This window comes from Nomascus leucogenys, chromosome 10 (genome assembly GCF_006542625.1).
Source record: "Nomascus leucogenys isolate Asia chromosome 10, Asia_NLE_v1, whole genome shotgun sequence".
Classification (NCBI taxonomy): Eukaryota; Metazoa; Chordata; class Mammalia; order Primates; family Hylobatidae; genus Nomascus; species Nomascus leucogenys.
Genome location: NC_044390.1, coordinates 88,456,580 through 88,475,496, shown reverse-complemented (window position 1 = coordinate 88,475,496; position 18,917 = coordinate 88,456,580). Strand labels below are relative to the sequence as shown.

The 18,917-nt window shown below is 52.5% G+C and overlaps 1 protein-coding gene across 5 annotated transcripts in view; it reads left to right on the top strand.

Annotated features, from left to right (window-relative positions):
- The first annotated feature begins 2,095 nt into the window (after window positions 1-2,095).
- CAMKK2 (calcium/calmodulin dependent protein kinase kinase 2) overlaps window positions 2,096-18,917 on the top strand; it is a 57,638-nt gene continuing 40,816 nt past the window's right edge. For all 5 annotated transcript variants that reach the window (XM_030821520.1, XM_030821519.1, XM_030821518.1 and 2 more), the window contains exon 1: window positions 2,096-2,211. The gene's annotated coding sequence lies outside the window, so the exon portion shown is untranslated. The remainder of the gene's footprint in view (window positions 2,212-18,917) is intronic.

Genomic DNA, 18,917 nt, shown 5'->3' with positions numbered 1-18,917 from the left:
CTGGGATTACATAGGTGAGCCACTGTGCCCAGCCTTTTTTTTTTTTTTTTTTGAAACAGTCTTGGTCTGTCGCCCAGGCTGGAGTGTAGTGGTGCGATCTCTCTGCCTCCCGGTTCAAGCGATTCTCATGCTTCAGCCTCCTGAGTAGCTGGGATTACAGACACCCGCCACCACACTGGGCTAATTTTTGTATTTTTGATAGAGATGGGGTTTCACCATGCTGGCCAGGCTAGTCTCGAACTTCTGGCCTCAAGTGATCTGTCCACCTGGGCCTCCCAAAGTGCTGGGATTATAGGCGTGAGCCACCATGCCCAGCCTCAGGTTTTTGCCATTTCCAACAAATGCATGCATGTTGAGTAACATCAGAAGAGGTGGATGGCCGAGCGTGTTGGCTCATGCCTATAATCCCAGCACTTTGGGAGGCAGAGGCAGGAGGATCACTTGAGCCCAGGAGTTTGAGACCAGCCTGGGCAACACAGGGAGAACTCTGTCTCTACAAAAAATAGAAAAAATTAGCCAGGTGTGGTGGTGTGTGCCTGTAGTCCCAGCTATTCAGGAGGCTGAGGCTGGAGGATCACCTGAGCCTGGGGAGGTCGAAGGTGCAGCGAGCCGTGATCGTGCTACTGCACTCCAGCCTGGGCAACACAGGGAGACCCTGTCTCAAAAAAAAAAAAAAAAAAAAGTAGTGGGCCGGGCACGGTGGCTCACACCTGTAATCCCAGCACTTTGGGAGGCCAAGGCGGTTGGATCACGAGGTCAGGAATTCAAGACTAGCCTGGACAACATGGTGAAACCCCGTCTCTACGAAAAATACAAAAATTAGCCAGGTATGGTGGCCGGCGCCTGTAATCCCAGCTACTCGGGAGACTGAGGCAGAGAATTGCTTCAACCTGGGAGGCGGGGGTTGCAGTGATCCGAGATCGCGTCACTGCACTCCAGCCTGGGCGACAGAGCGAGACTCTGTCTCAGAAAAGAAAGAAAGAAAGAAAAAAGGGAGTCGGGGTGGAGCTCTCATTGCTCATTGCATGTGAGTGTCCCTATGACCTAGAAATACCAGAGAAGCTCATTGGAACCGGCTGGAAATCCACACAGTTGACTAGAGGGCTTTGAACCTTTTATTAATTTGGAGGTCGACTCTCCTCTCAACTCGATTCCCTTTTGGCTGTTTGGCAGGGTCAGTGAGACATCCCCTGGGTCGCTGGACCCCGTAGGACGGTTCAGGGAGCCCTCCAGGTCTTCGTTTCCCCTCTTCCCCGCACAGTGCTGTTATCCAGCTGGGGGACCCAACGCACACTTAAGGCTCCAGCAAAGTAGGTGCCAAAAAGGGGAGAATGGGAAGAATATGCTCTATTTCACAAAAAGCATTTAAGTAGCCATCTGGAAAAGCCAGAATGAACTTCAATGGTGCATCCAGGTGGGCTGGGGATGGGAGAGGAACGCCTTCCCTCAGCCTTTAGGGCCGGCCCTGAGCAAGTGGTCAGTCGGCAGGCAGCTGCGGAAGGGGGCTCCCCGAGTCGGTGGTGGCCCGAAGTCCAGGCCGCATCCACCGCCCGGATCCTAGCGCAGGACAGCAGCCGGGTCGCTAGGAAATGCCCCGGGTGTTCTCGCCGGCTTGGGGAACTTTCCCAGGGTCAGCCCGGAGGCGCCCGGCAGCCCCGGCATTTGGCTAAACAAAGCAAGCGCTGCCTGCGCGGCCCGACGGAGGGCGCCGCAGGAAGAACCTGGGCAGGTGCGCGCCGCGGGCGAGCGGGTACAAAGTTGCGGCGCCCCCTCCCGCGCTCCACGCCCCTCCAGGCTCTCCTCTCAGCCGCCTCCGATCCTCCCGGCCGGGCCTCTCTTCCCCCGTTCTTCGTCTCCTCCCTTTCTTCTCCTTGCCCTCCGCCTCGCCGCTACTTTCGTCTTCGCAGGCTCCCGCCTCCCCACCCCTCCCCGGCGCAGGGCCGAGCCGGCGGGGGCGCGCAGGGGGCGGTGCGCGGCGGGCGGGGGCGGTTCCGCGTTCGGGTTTCCCGCGGCCGTGGCCAATCCCCGCGCTGCCCGGGGCGGCGTCGCGCCCAAGCCGAGCCGGGCGGCTCCTCCCGCCCCCGCCCCCCGCGCGCCCGCCGCCCGGGCAGAGGAGAGGAGCGCGCGGCCGCGCAGAGCAAGCAGAGCCGAGCCGAGCCGAGCCGAGCTGGGGGCGCAGAGCGCGGGAGGCGGCGGCGGCGCGGAGCCCAGGTGAGCTGGCGGTAGCCGGGCCCGGGGCAAGGGACGGAGCCGCCGCGGCCCCGGGCGCCCGCTCCGTTTCCCTCTCGAGGCGGGGGACCGCTGCCGGGATGGCACACAAAGCCCCGATGCTGGCCTGGGGCTCCCAACACTGAGGGACCCCACGTGTGCCTCCCCACGCCCCGCCACGTGGAGGGACACGGTCCCCGACAGCCCTTCCCCCGCGTCCTCGGGGCGCCCTGGGCCTCGGGATGGCCTCCTCGGCTGGGCCGCGCCCTGTCCGGGTTGCAGGGGCGGTCCTGGAGTTTGGAACCGCTGTCACCGGGGGCCGGGTCCGTCAGGGTTCGTGGAGGCGGCCTAGGCCCACCCCCTCGCGCTTGACAGGTGGGGAAATCTGGAGCGTTCCGGGGGAGAGAGGACCAGCGGACTTTGAGCACCCCCACCCCGCAGCCTGCCTGTCTCGGGGCAAACCCAGGCCCTGGTGGCTTGGACACCAGGTGGCAGGACCCTAGGCCAGCAGTTGTGGGGACCTAGGGGACCTTTGGCTGTCTTCGGTTTGCCCTTTGACCACCCCCACCGCACCTCTTCTCTCAGCCGGAGCCTCACAGGCTTGGTCCTTCTGACCTAAATTCACCTCGGGGTTGCAGTATGCTGTGAATGCGGAGAGGCGTCCGCCTGACTCTCAGGGACACTGGACCCAGCCCCTCTCAGCATTGGGGCTCGGTGCCTGGGGTGCCACCCGACCCAGCCTTGAGCTTTTCCTGGCTTTCCCCCACCCCCTGCACTGCCTAGCTGGGGAAGTGGGGTGCTTTCACAGCTCTGCCAGCCTACCCTCCTGGCCACTCTCACTTGGTGCTGGACAGGATGCAGCTCAGCCCCTTCAATCCTCCCCAGAAGGCTGAGCTTTGGGGAGGGCGTCTCAGTGCTATCAGGAAGAGAGGGATACCTGGCCTCCGGATGGGACCTGCAGCGTCCATCTCCCTACAGGCAACTTTTACCTTCCCCAGCCTGGTGTTTGGAGTCCCCACGCAGGGGATAGAAACTTCAGGTGCCCTAGAGCTGTGCTGCCATTTACCACTCCCCCTCCCCTAGCTCTGCCCCCAGAGGAGAGAGAAGATGATGGCTTTATGTCCCCATAAGCTCCTTTGTTCCTTGGAGGAGGCGGGGGCTGCAAAAAGGGGAGGGCTTTGGGGGAGTTAGCCACCCTCTTCCCTAATCACTCCACAAAAACATGCAGTTTCAGAATAAATAGTGTGCATGCCATGCAAATGCAGCTTTAGGGCAAGCCCCACATACCCCTTCCAGATTGCTGCTCATACACCCTTCCTATGGAGGAAGCAGGCATTGGTGACACACACCCTTCCTATGGAGGAAGCAGGCATTGGTGATGAGGATGCAAAACATATTTTTGTAATGAAGAGTAATAGCCATCATTTGATGAGCCCCTAACTTGGATAATAATAAGAATACTTATTTATTTATTTATTTATTTTGAGACGGAGTCTCACTCTGTTGCCCAGGGTGGAGTGCAGTGGCACAATCTTGGCTCACTGCAACCTCCGCCTCCCGGGTTCAAGCGATTCTCATGCCTCAGCCTCTCTAGTAGCTGGGATTACAGGCACCACCACCATGCCTGGCTAATTTTTGTATTTTTAGTAGAGAAGGGGTTTCACCGTGTTGGTCAGGCTGGTCTTGAACTCCTCACCTCAAGCGATCCGCCTACCTCAGTCTCCCAAAGTGCTAGGATTACAGGCATGAGCTGCCACCTGGCCCTGGACAATAATAATAATAACTGTATTAAAAACTAACATCTATTGAGTTCTTGCTGCCTGCCAGATTCTGTGCTATGTGTTACATGCATTATCTCATTTAATGCCTACTAAATCCTACCATGTAGGGAATTTTAACCCCATAGTAGATATTAGGAGTTTGAGGTTTACAGAAGTCCTGCAGTGTTGCTAGGATTTAGCCCCATTTTATAGAAGGGCTCAGAGAAGTTAAGTAACTTGGCCAGGGTCACACAGCCAGTGCAGGCATGTCAGGCCTTAGAACCTTTGTGCACCTCTTCAAGAGCAGAGACCCTGGCAAGGCTCCTCTGAGCTTCTTGAGGAGCCCAGGTGTTTGTTTTGTTTTGTTTATTCACTACATCAGTGTTTGCCGATGCAGCTCTATGCAGGGTCTGTAGTACTGCCCATCCTTAGATGTGGCTAGTGGGCTGGTAGCCAAATATAGTCACTAATAACAATGCACTAGTTCTCATCCGGGGGTAGTCCCACCGTTCTGGCAAGGATTTGGGAAAGTGTGGGGGCGACTTTTGGTTGTCAAAATGATGCTAAGCACTCCTGGCTTTTAGTGGGCGGGAGTCAGGGATGCCTACTAAAGTGTCCTGTAGGCAGGCCAGGGCCACGACATAAAGAATCACCCTCCCCTGGCCAGGCGTGGTGGCTCACGCTTGTAATCCCAGCACTTTGGGAGGCCGAGGCAGGAGGATCACCTGAGGTCAGGAGTTCGAGACCAGCCTGGCCAACATGGCGAAACCCCGTCTCTACTAAAAATACAAAAATTAGCTGGGCATGGTGGCACACACCTGTAATCCCATCTACATGGGAGGCTGAGGCAGGAGAATTGCTTGAACCTGGAAGGCGGAGGTTGCAGTGAGCTGAGATCGCACCATTGCACTCCAGCCTGGGGCACAAGAATGAGACTTCCTCCCAAAAAACAAACAAACAAACAAAAAACAAAAAAAGAATCACCCTCCCCCAAATGCCAGCAGTGCCACTGTTGAGAAACACCACAAGGAATCAGTGCTGTTGCGATCGAAGGAGCACAGGGCACTGAGGGTTCTGGAGAAATCTCCTCAGACTGGTGTGAATCTGGGAGACTCCCTGAAAGAGTTGTCATTTGTGCAGAGCCTTGGAGGATGGGCCAGAAATGGGAGATTGGATGGGAGTAGGAGGGGAAGGAGATAGGGTGGGGTGACCTAGCAGGGAACTTTGTGCAGTAGCCGGCAGTTTCCCCTTTGAGAACCTCATCCTAGATGGAAGATGAGTGGCGGGACACCACTCTCAGGGGAGAGGACCAGGCCAAGTGGGGTAGGCAAAGCCTGTTTTCAAGGCATTTTGGCTCAAATTTTAACATGGGCCACAGAATCACCATTATTCTATCAACTCATTTTATGGAAGGGCTCAGAGAGGCTGAGTAATTTGCTCAGGGTCACCTGCGATCTTCTTCCCTCCCCAGCATACTTTCTTCTGGTGGTTATGGGGAACATTTCATTTCCTGATCCTGGGGATTTGGGGCAAATGCTATTTCAGATTTTCCTTTAAATCAGAGGGTCTTATATTGCTTATTGCTTTGTTTTGTTTCTTTTCTTTGAGATGGAGTTTCGCTCTTATTGCCCGAGCCAGAGTGCAGTGGCGTGATCTCGGTTCACTGCAACCTCTGCCTCCCGGGTTCAAGTGATTCTCCTGCCTCAGCCTCCCGAGTGGCTGGGGTTACAGGTGCACACCAGCACGGCTGGCTTATTTTTTGTATTTTTAGTAGAAACGGGGTTTCACCATGTTAGCCAGGCTGGTCTCGAACTCCTGACCTCAGATGATCTGCCTGCCTCAGCCTCCCAAAGTGTTGGGATTACAGGCGTGAGCTACCGCGCCCAGCATTTTTTTCTTTTTTTTTTGAGATGGGATCCCGCTCTGTTGCTCAGGGTGGAGGGTGGTGGTGCTATCATAGCTCACTGTAGCCTCCAACTCCTGGGCTCAAGTGATCCTTCTACCTCAACCTCCAGAGCAGATGAGACTACAGGTGCATGCCACCACACTTGGCTAAATTTTTAATTTCTTTATAGAAACAGGGTCTTACTATTTTGCCCAGGCTGGTCTCGAACTCCTGGACTCAAATGATCCTCCAGGCTCAGCCTCCCAAAGTGCTGGGATTGGATTATAGCCATTTTGCCTGGCCTACTGCTATTTTTCTTCCATGTTTTGCTTTCCCACTCACTTCTTGCCTTTGGATGGGGTTAGAGAACCTGGATATGGGGTTCAGGCCGGCTGGCTGCATGGTGCTGCTGCAGCCTCAGCCTTGCGTCTGTGTCTCTTTCCTGACAGTTGAGGAAATTGCATTTCCCTTTTGAAATTGACTTTATTTCAGGCTGTGCTTGTTACCTTACTGACCTGTTAGTAGAGATTCATAAGGGCTTCTTTTTAAAAAAAATTGAGGAGGGCCGGGCACGGTGGCTCATGCTTGTAATCCCAGCACTTTGGGAGGCCAAGGCGGGTAGATCACTTGGGGTTAGGAGTTCAAGATCAGGCTGGCCAACGTAGCGAAACCCCGTCCCCACTAAAAATACAATAAAAATTAGTCGAGCCTGGTAGCTTGTGCCAGTAATCCCAGCCACTCGGGAGGCTGAGACAGGAGAATCACTTGAACCCGGGAGGTGGACGTTGCAGTGAGCCAAGATCGTGCCACTGCACTCCCGCCTGGGCGACAAAGCAAGACACCTTCTCAAAAGAAAAAAAATGGAGGTGAAATTCACATAATATAAGCTTAACCATTTTATTTTATTTATTTTTTTGAGACAGAGTCTCACTCTGTCGCCAGGCTGGAGTGCAGTGGGTGTGATCTCGGCTCACTGCAACCTCTGGCTCCTGGGTTCAAGCGATTCTCCTGCCTCAGCCTCCCGAGGAGCTGGGATTACAGGCACGTGACACCACACCCAGCTAATTTTTGTATTTTTAGTAGAGATGGAGTTTCACCATGTTGGCCAGGATGGTCTTGATCTCTTGACCTTGTGATCCGCCCGCCTCTGCCTCCCAAAGTGCTGGGATTACAGGCGTGAGCCACCATGCCCAGCCTAAACTTAACCATTTTAAAGTGAACAATTCAGTGGTATTTAGTACATTCATAATGTTGTACAACCACTACTTCTGTCTAGTTCCAGAGCATTTTCATCACCCCCAGAGGAAACCTTGTACCCATTAAACTATCACTCTGTCTTCCCAGTGCCCCTCCCCACAGCCCCTGGCAACCACCAGCCTACTTTCTGTCTCTCTGGATTTGCCTGTTTTGGACATTTCATAGAATCATGTAATATATGACTTTTGTGTCTGGCTTCTTTCATTTGGCATCATGCTTTCAAGACTGATCCACGCCGTAGTGGCTGTCAGTGCTTCATTCGCTTCTACAGCCCAGTACTATTCCATTGTGTGGATGGACCGCATTTTGTGTATTCATTCGTCCATTGATAGACATTTGGGTTGTTTCCATCATAAGGGCGTCTTAAGGCTACTTTGTCTATTCCCGTGTCTCCGTAGCCCCTCAGTTAATGAACTTCTGGGCATGAGACATTTTTTTGTCACTCTGTTTGGAGAGAGCAGGTGATGGAAGAAAGGTTTCTTGAAATCACTCAGGAATCAGTTTCCCAACCCAAGGTTTTCGGGATTCCCTTCATTGCACCCTTACCTACCCCTCTACAAGAATCGTGGCTCCCCATTTAAACCCATTGCTGGCCAGATGCAGTGGCTCACGCCTGTAATCACAGCATTTTGGGAGGCCGAGGCAGGTGGATCACTTAAGGTCAGGAGTTCAAGACCAGTCTGGCCAATATGGTGAAACCCCGTCTCTACTAAAAATTCAAAAATTAGCCAGGTGTGGTGATGCACGCCTGTAATCCCAGCTGCTCTGGAGGCTGAGGTAGGAGAATTGCTTGAACCTGGGAGGTGGAGGCTGCAGTGAGTCGAGATCAGTGTGACTGCACTCCAGCCTGGGTGACAGAGCGAGACTCCATGTCAAAAAAAAAAAACCCCACAAAACAACAACAACAACAAAACAAACCCATTGCCTCCTGGATCAATTCATGGTCATTTCATTACAATTTTCAGGGACAGTCTTTATTTTATTCAGTTCCATTCTTTTCAGTTATGGTGACTTTTTGTTTGTTTTTGAGATGGGATCTCACTCGGTTGCCCAGGCTGGAGTGCAGTGTTGCCATCATGGCTCACTGCAGCCTCAACCTCCCAGGCTCAAGAGATCCTCTTGCCTCAGCCTCCTGAGTAGCTAGGAATACAGCCCTGCGCCACCACGCCTGGCTAATATTTTTAATTTTTTTTGTAGAGACAGGGTCTTGCTTTGTTGCCCAGGCTAGTCTCGAACTCTTGGGCTCAAGTGATCCTCCCGCCTTGGCCTCCAAAAGTGCTGGGATTACAGTTGTCAGCCATTACAACCGGCCATGTTTTGTTAAATGAAGGTCCCCATGTGATTTTATTACTATATATTTTGTGAGACTTTTTTCCAGGTAAGTAAATCCACAAAGTAGAGAAAACCAGACAGATAGTGCCACGGCCCTGTGGCCATGAGTGGAGTCAGCCCAGTCTGTCCTGATAGCTTTGCCAGGAATACCCGCTAAGAAAGCAGAAATGGAAAGCTGGCCTGAGAGGAAGGCCAGCAGAGATCAGCTCCTGAACCCTTCCATGTTCCAGACCAGGGAAGCGGAGTGCAGAAAGGAAGGGAGGACGTGATCATTGTGGAACAATTACCTTGAGCCACGCTGTGTACTAGGGACTGCCATGGAGAAGATCAACTCTATAGCCACCCTCTAGGTAGGTCTGGCACCATTTCACAGATGAGAAAATCAAGGCTCAAGGTCCTCTGGGATCTGTATCATTTCCTGATGCACCTTCTCTTCCTGAGGTCTCAGGCCTCCCTTGGCTCCCCCCGCAACCCTTTTTTTTTTAAAGACAGGGTCTTGCTCTGCCCCTCAGGCTGGAGTGCGGTGGCATGATCTCAGCTCACTGCAACCTCTGCCTCCCGGGTTCAAGTGATTCTTGTGCCTCAACCTTCCAAGTAGCTGGAATTACAGGCACGTCCCATCACGCCTGGCTAATTTTTGTATTTTTAGTAGAGACGAGGTTTCACCATGTAGGCCAGGCTGGTCTCGAACTCCTGACCTCAGGTGATCCGCCCGCCTCAGTCTCTGAAAGTGCTGGGATTACAGGCGTAATCCCAGGAGCCACCGCGCCCAGCTTTGGCTCCTTATACTGGCAAATTATGCTCGTTTTCTGATGGAGTGGAGTCCACCTTCCCCGGGAGGTTATGGGATGGAAAGCATTTCCGAATAGTTTTGGGCTCTGAGAAATAAGATTTAGAATTATTATTTGTTTTCTTCCCTGATTGGACCCCTTTCTCAACAAAACCAAAATAATAATAATAAAAAAGACATCTTTAAAATAATGTGAGTTCTGTTAGATTTTGTAGGGAAGACCCCTGGCTCCTGCTTTCCCCGTCGGGGACGTTACTGATCCAAATGGGAAAGGGATTATTGTAGCTGCCAGTGTTTTCGGTTTCAGTCATGTTTGTAGTATTGCCACTGAAGGTTTTTTTTTTTTTTTTTTTTTCCAATTATGAAACATTTTAAGCATAGAGAAAAGCCAAAGTTTTGCTTTGTTTTTTTGGACTGGCTCGCTTTTTGGAAAGCTGGAAGGAGGCCCAGGAGGTGACGGAAACGGGGCAGAGTGGGGCGCCCTGGCTCTGCAGCCTCAACCCTTCACCCAGCCCGCTCTTTTGGTTGGGGTGGGGTAGGGGGGTTGGTGCTGGTGACAGGCTCTACCCTGGGGAACCGAGAAATGCTGGGACTTGGTTCCTGTCCCAGGTGAGTGGTCTCGGAGCCTTTTGGAAAAGATGAAGAATTCTGACATCCTTTCCCTTTTGAAAAGGAATGAAAGAAAATGAGAAGATTCTGTTGTGCCCCCACCCCCACCCCACCCCATCCTGAAAGCTGCTGAGCAACTATTTTTATGTTGCCTCTTTTTATCCTGGTGGCTTCTGTAAATAGTTGAGAGATGGCAGTTGCAGAGATAAAAATGCTAATCCCAACCTGGAAAAGAGAGGGAGGGTGGTCCTCGGAGGAAAGCGGGGTGGGAGTCAGTGGGGAGGCCAAGGTGTTGCCCCTCTGCCCACGTGGCTTAGGCATGAGGCAGGAACCCAGCGGGTGGGGTAGGAGCATTGTGGGTGGTGCCTGAGAGAAGCTTCTGTTAGAGAAGTTTAAATGGGGAACCAGTGTTTTGCGGGGGCCAGGGTGCAGGAGGGAGAGCACACTCCCTTTTTTGTTTTTGAAATGTGCTTTGGGGTATTGCCTTCAAGGCTTCTGGCAGAGAAATATTTTATTAGGTTCATCCCGGACAGTTCTGCCCTCTAGGTCCAGGTGTGGGGACGTTGGGCCCCGCAGAGCTGCAGAGCTGGCTCCCTGCACTCTTCTTGTCCCTCAGCTGAGGAGGCTTGCAGCTAGATTTAGCATGATGTCCAAAAGGTGGGGAGGAGGGAGGGAGAAGGGCCGTGGGTGGCCCAGGCGCTGATATCAGCCTGTGGGTTTCGAGCTGGCCCTCTCCATCTCTGATTTGCCAAGAGCATGTTGGAGTAGAAGTCTTTTTCTTGTTCATTACAAACTGAAATTCCAGTTGTTTTCCAGCCTCTTCCTTTGGTTCAGTGAAAGATTGGGAGGGATGCAGTGGGGGAAGAGGAAGGAAGGAAGATGGTTTCTACATTTTATTTCCAAATACCTCCCTCCCCTAAACATATACCCAAACTCACCCACACATTCGTAAGTTCCTCACACTTCAACGCTGGGGCTACCTATGCACACCTGGCTTTATTTTTATTTATATTTTTTAAATTTAAAATTTTTCGAGACAGAGCCTTTCTCTGTTGCTCAGGCTGGAATGCAACGGTGCAATCATAGCCCAATACAGCCCCAACCTCCTGGCCTTAAGGGGTCTTCCCACCTCAGCCTCCGATGGAGCTGGGACCACAGGTGTGCAGCACCACACTTGGCTAATTTTTAAATTTTTTTTGTGGCGATGGGGTCTTGCTATGTTGCCCAAGCTGGTCTCGAATCCTGGCCTCAAGCGATCTTCCTGCCTTGGCCTCCCAAAGCACTAGCATTACAGGCGTGAGCCACCACCGTGCCTGGCCCACAGCTGGCTTTAGATGCCTGACTGCGTGACTAGGGCCATTCTTCAGTGATATTTCATTATTGACTAAGTAATAGCTGCCTAAGAACTCTTAAGACAGTTGGCCCTGGCGAGCAGCAAGACAGGGGAGCTGCTTACTCTTTGAGCATCCAGGGCCTCAGGGGTCACTGGGCTGCAGGGCCGGCCACCTGGATCTCCTCCTGGCCCAACTGCGAGCCTGCTGGGCTGCCTGGATGAGGTCATCTCAACTTCTCTGAGTCTCAGTGACTCCATCTGCAGCCTCTGTTGCGCTGATTGCAAAAGCCATGTGAGAATGTGCTCTTATGACACATGGAAGCAAGGATGTGAAATGATATGCATATGCTATTTTTAATTTTGTAAAATGTGATGCATATGGACAAGGGCTAGAGGGGAAGATGAAGAGTTAGCATGGCGGGATTAGAGATTTAAGAGATTTTGTTTTAAAATAAATTGAAACCGGCTAGGCACAGTGGCTCATGCCTATAATCCCAGCACTTTGGGAGGCTGAGGCAGGTGGATCACTTGAGCCCAGGAGTTTGAGACCAGCCTGGGCAACATGGCAAAACCCCGTCTCTACAGAAAATACAAAAAGTTAGCCAAGTGTGGTGGTGTGTGCCTGTAGTCCCAGATACTCGGGAGGTAAGGTGGGAGGATCACCTGAGCCCAGGAGTTCGAGGCTGCAGTGAGCTATGATTGCACCACTGCACTCCAGCCTGGGCAATAGAGTGAGACCTTATCTCCCCCACCCCCCGAAAAAAAATGGAAGCCAATTGAGGGCCGTGAATTCAATAACTGCCAAAGTTCTTTCTTAGCAACAGCTTCTATGTAGTGAGCATTCACTTGTGCCCTCCTGAAGCACTCGGTAGCTGGATGATTGTGGGCAAGTCAGCCAGGCTCCCTGTGCCTCAGTTTCCTCACTGGTGGAACAGGGATAATAGCAGGACCTATTTAGCTAGGTGTAGTGGTGCGCACCTGTAGTTGCAGCTACTTGGGGTGCTGAGGTGGGAGGAATGCTTGAGCCCAGGAGATCAAGGCTGCAGTGAGCCAAGATTGTGCCACTGTACTCCAGCCTGGGTGACAGAGTGAGACCCTGTCTCAACCAAACCAAATCAAACCAAACCAAACAGTATCTGTAACTCATAAGGTGGTTGTGACAATTAAATGAGATGACACAGGCTTAGAAGAGTGCCAAGCACTCATGAAGGCTAAGCATTAGTATCACTGCATCTGCAGCAATGCAGTTCTTGTGTTGAAAATGCCAGTTTCTTCTCTCCCTGTTCATCAGCCCTTCCCTGCCCCATCCTTGATGTTTTAAGATTAAAAGAAAGAAGAAAAACAGTGTTGGAAGTGCTGGTTTCTGCCTGTCAAGGTGAAGGCTGTCCAGGTTGCCAGAAGCCTTGTAGCTGCCTGGCAGTTTGGCCTGGATGAGAGCCCTGGGGTGTAGGGAGACAGCAGCTTCCCTGTCAATCAGCTCTGTCATTTGTAAGTCAGGGCCTTTGACTGTAAATGAGGGAAAACTAATCATGAACTAGCTTAAGCAAAAATGGAAATATGTTGGCTCATGTAGTTAAAAATTGAGGTACATGAGCTTCAGGCATGGCTGAATCCAGGTGCCTAAACAGTGTCTTCAGCCTCAGCTCTTTGCCCTCCATTACCTCTCTTCTCTCTTCTTAGACTTCATTCTGAGGCAGGGTTCTCTCCAGCCCCTGGCAGCTTTAGGAATATATCCTCTGAGCTCTAGGTTCAACAGAAAGGACATTCTTTCTTTTCAACACTTCCACAAAATCACAGAATAAGATCCAACAGACTGACTTGGGTCACACATCTGCTCTCTTTTTTGAGACAGGGTCTCACTCTGTCACCCAGGCTAGAGTGCAGTGGCGTGATCATGGCTCACTGCTGCATCAATCTCCCCAGCTCAAGTGATCCTCCCACCTCAGCCTCCCTTGTAGCTGGGACTACAGGTGTACGCCACCATGCCCAGCTAGTTTTTTTTTTTGTACTTTTGTAGCGATGAGATCTTGCCATGTTGCCCAGGCTGGTCTCAAACTCCTGGGCTCAAGAGATCTGCCCACCTCAGACTTCCACAGTGCTAGGAGCACAGGTGTGAGCCACCATGCCTGGCCCACACATCTACTCTGTTTCTTTTTTAGATAAGGTCCTGCTCTGTTGCCTAGGCTGGAGTTCAGTGGTGCAATTTTGGCTCACTGCAACCTCTCCTCCTGGGTTCAAGTGATTCTAGTGCCTCAGCCTCCTGAGTAGCTGGGATAACAGGCATGCACCGCCATACCTGGCTAATTTTTGTATTTATAGTAGAGGTGGAGTTTCACCATGTTGGCTACACTGGTCTCGAATGCCTGGCCTCAAGTGATCTGTCCGCCTTGGCCTCCCAAAGTGCTGGGATTACAGGCGTGAACCGCTGTACCCGGCCTCATATCTATTCTTGAGTTACCCACTTGACCAGAGCAATTGCTACCCAGCTGGCCAGGCTTGAGTCACATGCAAATCTCTGAAGCTGATGGTGGGGTCAGCCCTGTAGGGCCACCTCTCATATGGAGGGATGGCTTCCCAGACATAAATTGGGCTGCTATTATCAGACTAAAGAAACGTCAAGTCTAGGCCAGCTAAAGAAAGCTTCTGACCTTCTGAGTGGCCATGGGACAGAAGAAATAAACAACAACTTCTAGCCAGTATTTACTGAGTGCGAGCAGTGTCCTAGAAAGTTCTAGGCCCAGGAATTCAGCTGTAAACAAGGAGGGCAAAGCCATAGCTCTCATGAGTTAGTCACGTCCATGTCCCTGTGCCCAAGTCCTGTGCATTTCTCCTCCAAGCACTTTGAGACCCTGTGCTTTCGCTCTCTTCTCTCTCAAACACAGGTCGAGGTCCCAGGAAGGCAGAGGAATGGGCTGCGTGCTCCCCCTTGTTAGAGATTTTGGCCCAGCCTGGACTTTATTCAGGACGCAATATGTGGACATGGCAAGGCTGTGCCTGTAATTGTTGGCCCCTTCCTGAAAAACTCAGCCCAGCCGGGTGCGGTGACTCATGCCTGTAATCCCAGCACTCTGGGAGGCCAAGGCAGGTGGATCACTTGAAGTCAGAAGTTCGAGACCAGCCTGGGCAACATGGTGCCAAAAAGTACAGAAATTAGCTGGGCATGGTGGCGCACCTGTAGTCCCCAGCTCCTTGGGAAGCTGAAGCAGGAGAACTGCTTAAACCTGGGAGGCAGAGGTTGTGGTGAGCCGAGATCATGCCACTGCATTCTAGCCTGGGCAACAGAGCGAGACTCCATCTCAAAAGTAAATAAATAAAAATAAAAATAAACGAGAACAACAAAACTCAGCCCAATTGTCGCCCTGCCTAGAACCACTGTGTGACTTCGGGCAAATCAGTAAATCCTTCTGAACCTTCATTTTCCTCATTGGCGAATGAAATGGTCAGAGCAGGTGACCACTGATGTGCACCTGTCTTTGCACTGACATTCAATGGCTTGAAAGCAGGGGCTGCAGACTCACACACCTGTAGCAGAGAGGCAGGGCATGAGATGTGGGCCGAGGGGAGGGCGTGGGCCGTGGCAGGCAGCCTGTCCTCAGCTTTGGAGAGGCACTGGGGAGTGGTGAGGACTGTGGCGTGCTGGCGAGTGTGTCCCCTGCCCAGAGCTGCAGAGAGTGGTTGCCAGGATAGAACACAGGCCCACTGCTATCAGTGTGCAGTTCTTCAAGAGAATCTGTAAATTTACACTTTTATCTGATATCTCCTGGCTCTGAAATGTTGGCATCTCATTCAAATATTTATTTATTTAGCGACAGGATCTCATTCTGCCACCCAGGCTGGAGTGCAGTGGTGCAATCGTAGTTCACTGCAGCCTCCAACTCCTGGGCTCAAGCCATCCTCCTGCCTCAGCCTCCTGAGTAGCTGGGACTACAGGTGTGACTACCATGCTGAACTAATTAAAAAAATTTTTTTTGTAGAGATGGGGTCTCACTATGTTGCCCAGGCTGATCTTGAATTCAGCATCAAGTCATCCTCCCACCTCGGTCTCCTAGAGTGCTGGGATTACGGCCATGAGCCACCTCTTCTTCAAATAGCTTTGAACCTGGTGTAAGGCCAATATATGGGTGGCCAGATGTCACACAGGAGTCACCATTTGCAACGTTTTTGTTCTAGGGACTGTGATGAGGATGGGGTCTCTGAAGCCTGAGATATCTCTATTGCCATCTGACAAGGGAGGGCCTTTGTTTTTGTGGACCCAGTTGTTTCAGTGGCCCCAAATTAAAGAGTGTTGAAGGAGAGCCGGTTGTAACAGTTGGTGTCACTGTATCTGATAACCCTGCTTAGCTGGGCTAGGGCCCTGGGTCTGAAATATTCCAGCACTGCCTCCGTGGATGCAGCCGAGCCTCTCAGGTCTCCCCCTAGAGCTTTGGGAAATGCCTCAGAGTCTGTGGCCTCCAAGGCAGCCGGGTTCTCTGAACCCCACTGGTTGGGTGGGGTGCTGTATTATCTTCCCAGAGAAGCCATGACCAAGTCTCACATGCTGGGCGGCTTAAAGAACAGAGATATTAGGCAGGGCACGGTGGCTCATGCCTGTAATCTCAGCACTTTGGGAGGCTGAGGTGGGTGGATCACCTGAGGTCAGTAGTTCGAGACCAGCCTGACCAACATGGTGAAACCCTGTCTCCACTAAAAATACAAAAATTAGCCAAGCGTGGTGGTGGGTGCCTGTAGTCCCAACTACTCAGGAGGCTGAAGCAGGAGAAGCACTTGAACTTGGGAGGCGGAGGTTGCAGTGAGCTGAAATTGCGCCATTGCACTCTAGCCTGGGGGACAGAGCAAGACTCTGTCAAAAAAAAAAAAAAAAAAAAGAACAGAGATATATTCTGTCATTTCTGGAGGCCAGAAGTCTGGGATCAAGCCTTGGCAGGGTTGGTCCCTTCTGAGGGCTCCGAGGGGAATCTGGCTGCTGGTGGTTGTTGATAATCTTTGATGCTCCTTGGCTTCTAGAAGGAGCATCGTCTCCGCCTCCATCTCTGTGTGGCCTTCCCCCTCCGTGCTGGCTGGCTGTGTGTCTACCTTTCCCCTTTATTGGACTAGGCCTGTTGGACTGGGGCCCACCCTAATGACCTCATTTTAACTTCATAATCTCTGTAAAGACCTGTCTCCAAATAAGGCCACATTCTGCGGTCTTGAGGGTTAGAACTGCCACATAACTTTTTTGGGGGACACAGTTCAACCCACAGCAGGGTCTGAGCCCAGTCCCTGTAGCATTGCCCTGGGCTGCCCTTGGCTCTCCTCATCATCATCCACTTCCCACAAAGCTGTAGCCCCTTCCAGCCCCTCCTCCCCAACTTCATTCCTGCTCCCGGCCTCCAGACCCAGGGAACTTGTTTCTGTTGCCTCCACTCTCCTGCCTCTTTTCCACAGGGGGCCTTCTCAGAAGCTGTTTCCTCTGCTGGGAACAAGTTCCTGCTCCTTTAGTATCTACTCACCCTGTAGGTCTCAGCCGAACAGACGTTCACCAAGAGGGGCCTTCTTTCACCCACCGCCTCCCTTCAAATCTAAAATGGTCCCCTCTGGTATTCTCTTTGATCACATCCTGGTCTTCTGCCCCAGTCTGTGCTTATAGATTCACTTGGGCCCTACTTTTTTAAGATGGAGTCTCGCTTTGTCACCCAGGCTGGAGTGCAATGGCCCAATCTTGGCTCACCACAACCTCTGCCTCCCAGGCTCAAGCGATTCTCCTGCCTCAGCCTCCCAAGTAGCTGGGATTACAGGCACCCGCCACCACACCTGGCTATTTTTGTATTTTTAGTAGAAATGGGGTTTCACCATTTGGCCAGGCTGGTCTTGAACTCCTAACCTCAGGTGATCCACCCATCTCGGCCTCCCAAAGTGCTGGGATTCCAGGCGTGAGCCACGGCGCCCGGCCTTGTGCACCTACTTTTAAATGTTGGTCCCCCCCACTGGACTGTCAGTCCCCTCGGGGGCAAAAACCACATCTGTTTTGTTTATCCAGCACATGATCATTGCTTTATAATTACTACATGAAAGAACAAATGAATGAATGAATGAATGAATGAATGCATTTCCTTGAGGACCTCCGTGGGCCTCAGTTTCCCCATGTGAGACAGGGTGTGGCTGGCTGAGCCCATTTTCCCAAGGAGGACATTGATGTCCCGGGCAGGACATTGTCCGTGGCCTTGGCAGGATCCTCAGAGCTGTTTTGGGCCTTTTTGTTGTGCCTGGGATGAGGCAACCTCAGGGGAGCCTGCACAGGTGTGTCCGGGCTTGGGAGCACCTCTTTGGCACCCACTGGCAGCTTGCTGCGCGGGAGGTAGCGGATGCAGGTTGGAAACAGCCCCTAGGAAATGAGAAGGTGTTTCCTGGAGGCCTGCGCCACTCAGCTTCCTGGCAGAGGAAGGAGCGTTTCCCTCATCCTGGCCCAGGTCCCGGGTCCATCTGCTCTAGGAAGGCTCTGGTGGCTTGTGATGAGCTGCCCTGTGAGAGGGAACAGGGTAGAAGCACGGCCTTGGGGGATGGCCTCTGCCTGGATTTCATGGGGAAGGATGCAGGGCCGGGGCTGACATTTTGTCAAATCCAAGCAACTTTGCGAAAAAGTCCTCTCACGCTCCGCCCCCTGGAATCGAATGTTTCACTGTCCTTCCCTGGCTGAGGGCCCGGTCCTGTGAGGGTGACATGGCAGGCGGTTATCTCGGTGCTGGGTGCCTGGTGAGAGCTCAGTTGAATGTTAGCCGTTGCTGTTTCCAGGCTAAACTATTGTTTTTTTGCATGATTTCTTCTGCACAGAGTGTTGGTAGCTTTCATCAGATCTTTGTAGGGTCTGTGACCCCCAAACCGTTCAGGACACTGGCCTAGACTCTGTAGGTGTCTGTGAGGCCAGAAGCCCCTGGATGCATCTCTTCCTGTCAGGGCCTGCGTCCCTGGGGCTCCTCTCTGCTGAGCTCTGGGGTTTCATGCTTGCCCTGCCAGCGCCGAGGTGCGTGCCCTGGGTCTGAGCCGTCTCTCCTCTCCATCCTCCTCCAGACCGCAGAGGCCGAGACTCCGTCAGAGCTGTGAGGGAGGCCCGGGCCAGATGCCAACTTGCCAAGGAGGCCGATTAAAAGCAGCCTTGCCGGGGGCGGATGGCTCGGTGCCCTTGGCCTGGTGTAGAGTTCGATAAGCAATTATTTTCCTGTTGGTGAGAAAAAAACAAATCTTCATTGACTTTCCCAGGCACTGCTGGGCCTCATTTTCTTCTCAGGAACTCTTGCAGCCCTATCAGAGGCAGCTCTAGGATGGGGGAGAGACTACCTGCCTGCCCTGGGGGACGCAGGCCACGCGGCCAGGGCTGAGGGACACACTCAAGAGCAGGCCAGCTCGCTTGGACATCAGTCCTCGTGGGAACATTCCAGAGCATAGGCTACCTACCAGAGCAGGCCATGGGCATCTGTATTAGTCCGTTCGCGCTGCTGGTAAAGACATATCCGAGACTGGGCAATTTACAACAGAAAGAGGTTTAACTAGACTTATAGTTCCACGTGGCTGGGGAAGCCCCACAATCATGGCAGAAGGCAAGGAGGAGCAAGTCCCGTCTTTCCTGGAGGGCAGCAGGCAGAGAGAATGAGGAAGACGCAAAAGCGGAGCCCCTTGATAAAACCATCAGATCTCGTGAGACTTACCACCACGAGAACAGTATGGGGGAACCCGCCCCCGTGATTCAATTATCTCCCACCGGGTCCCTCC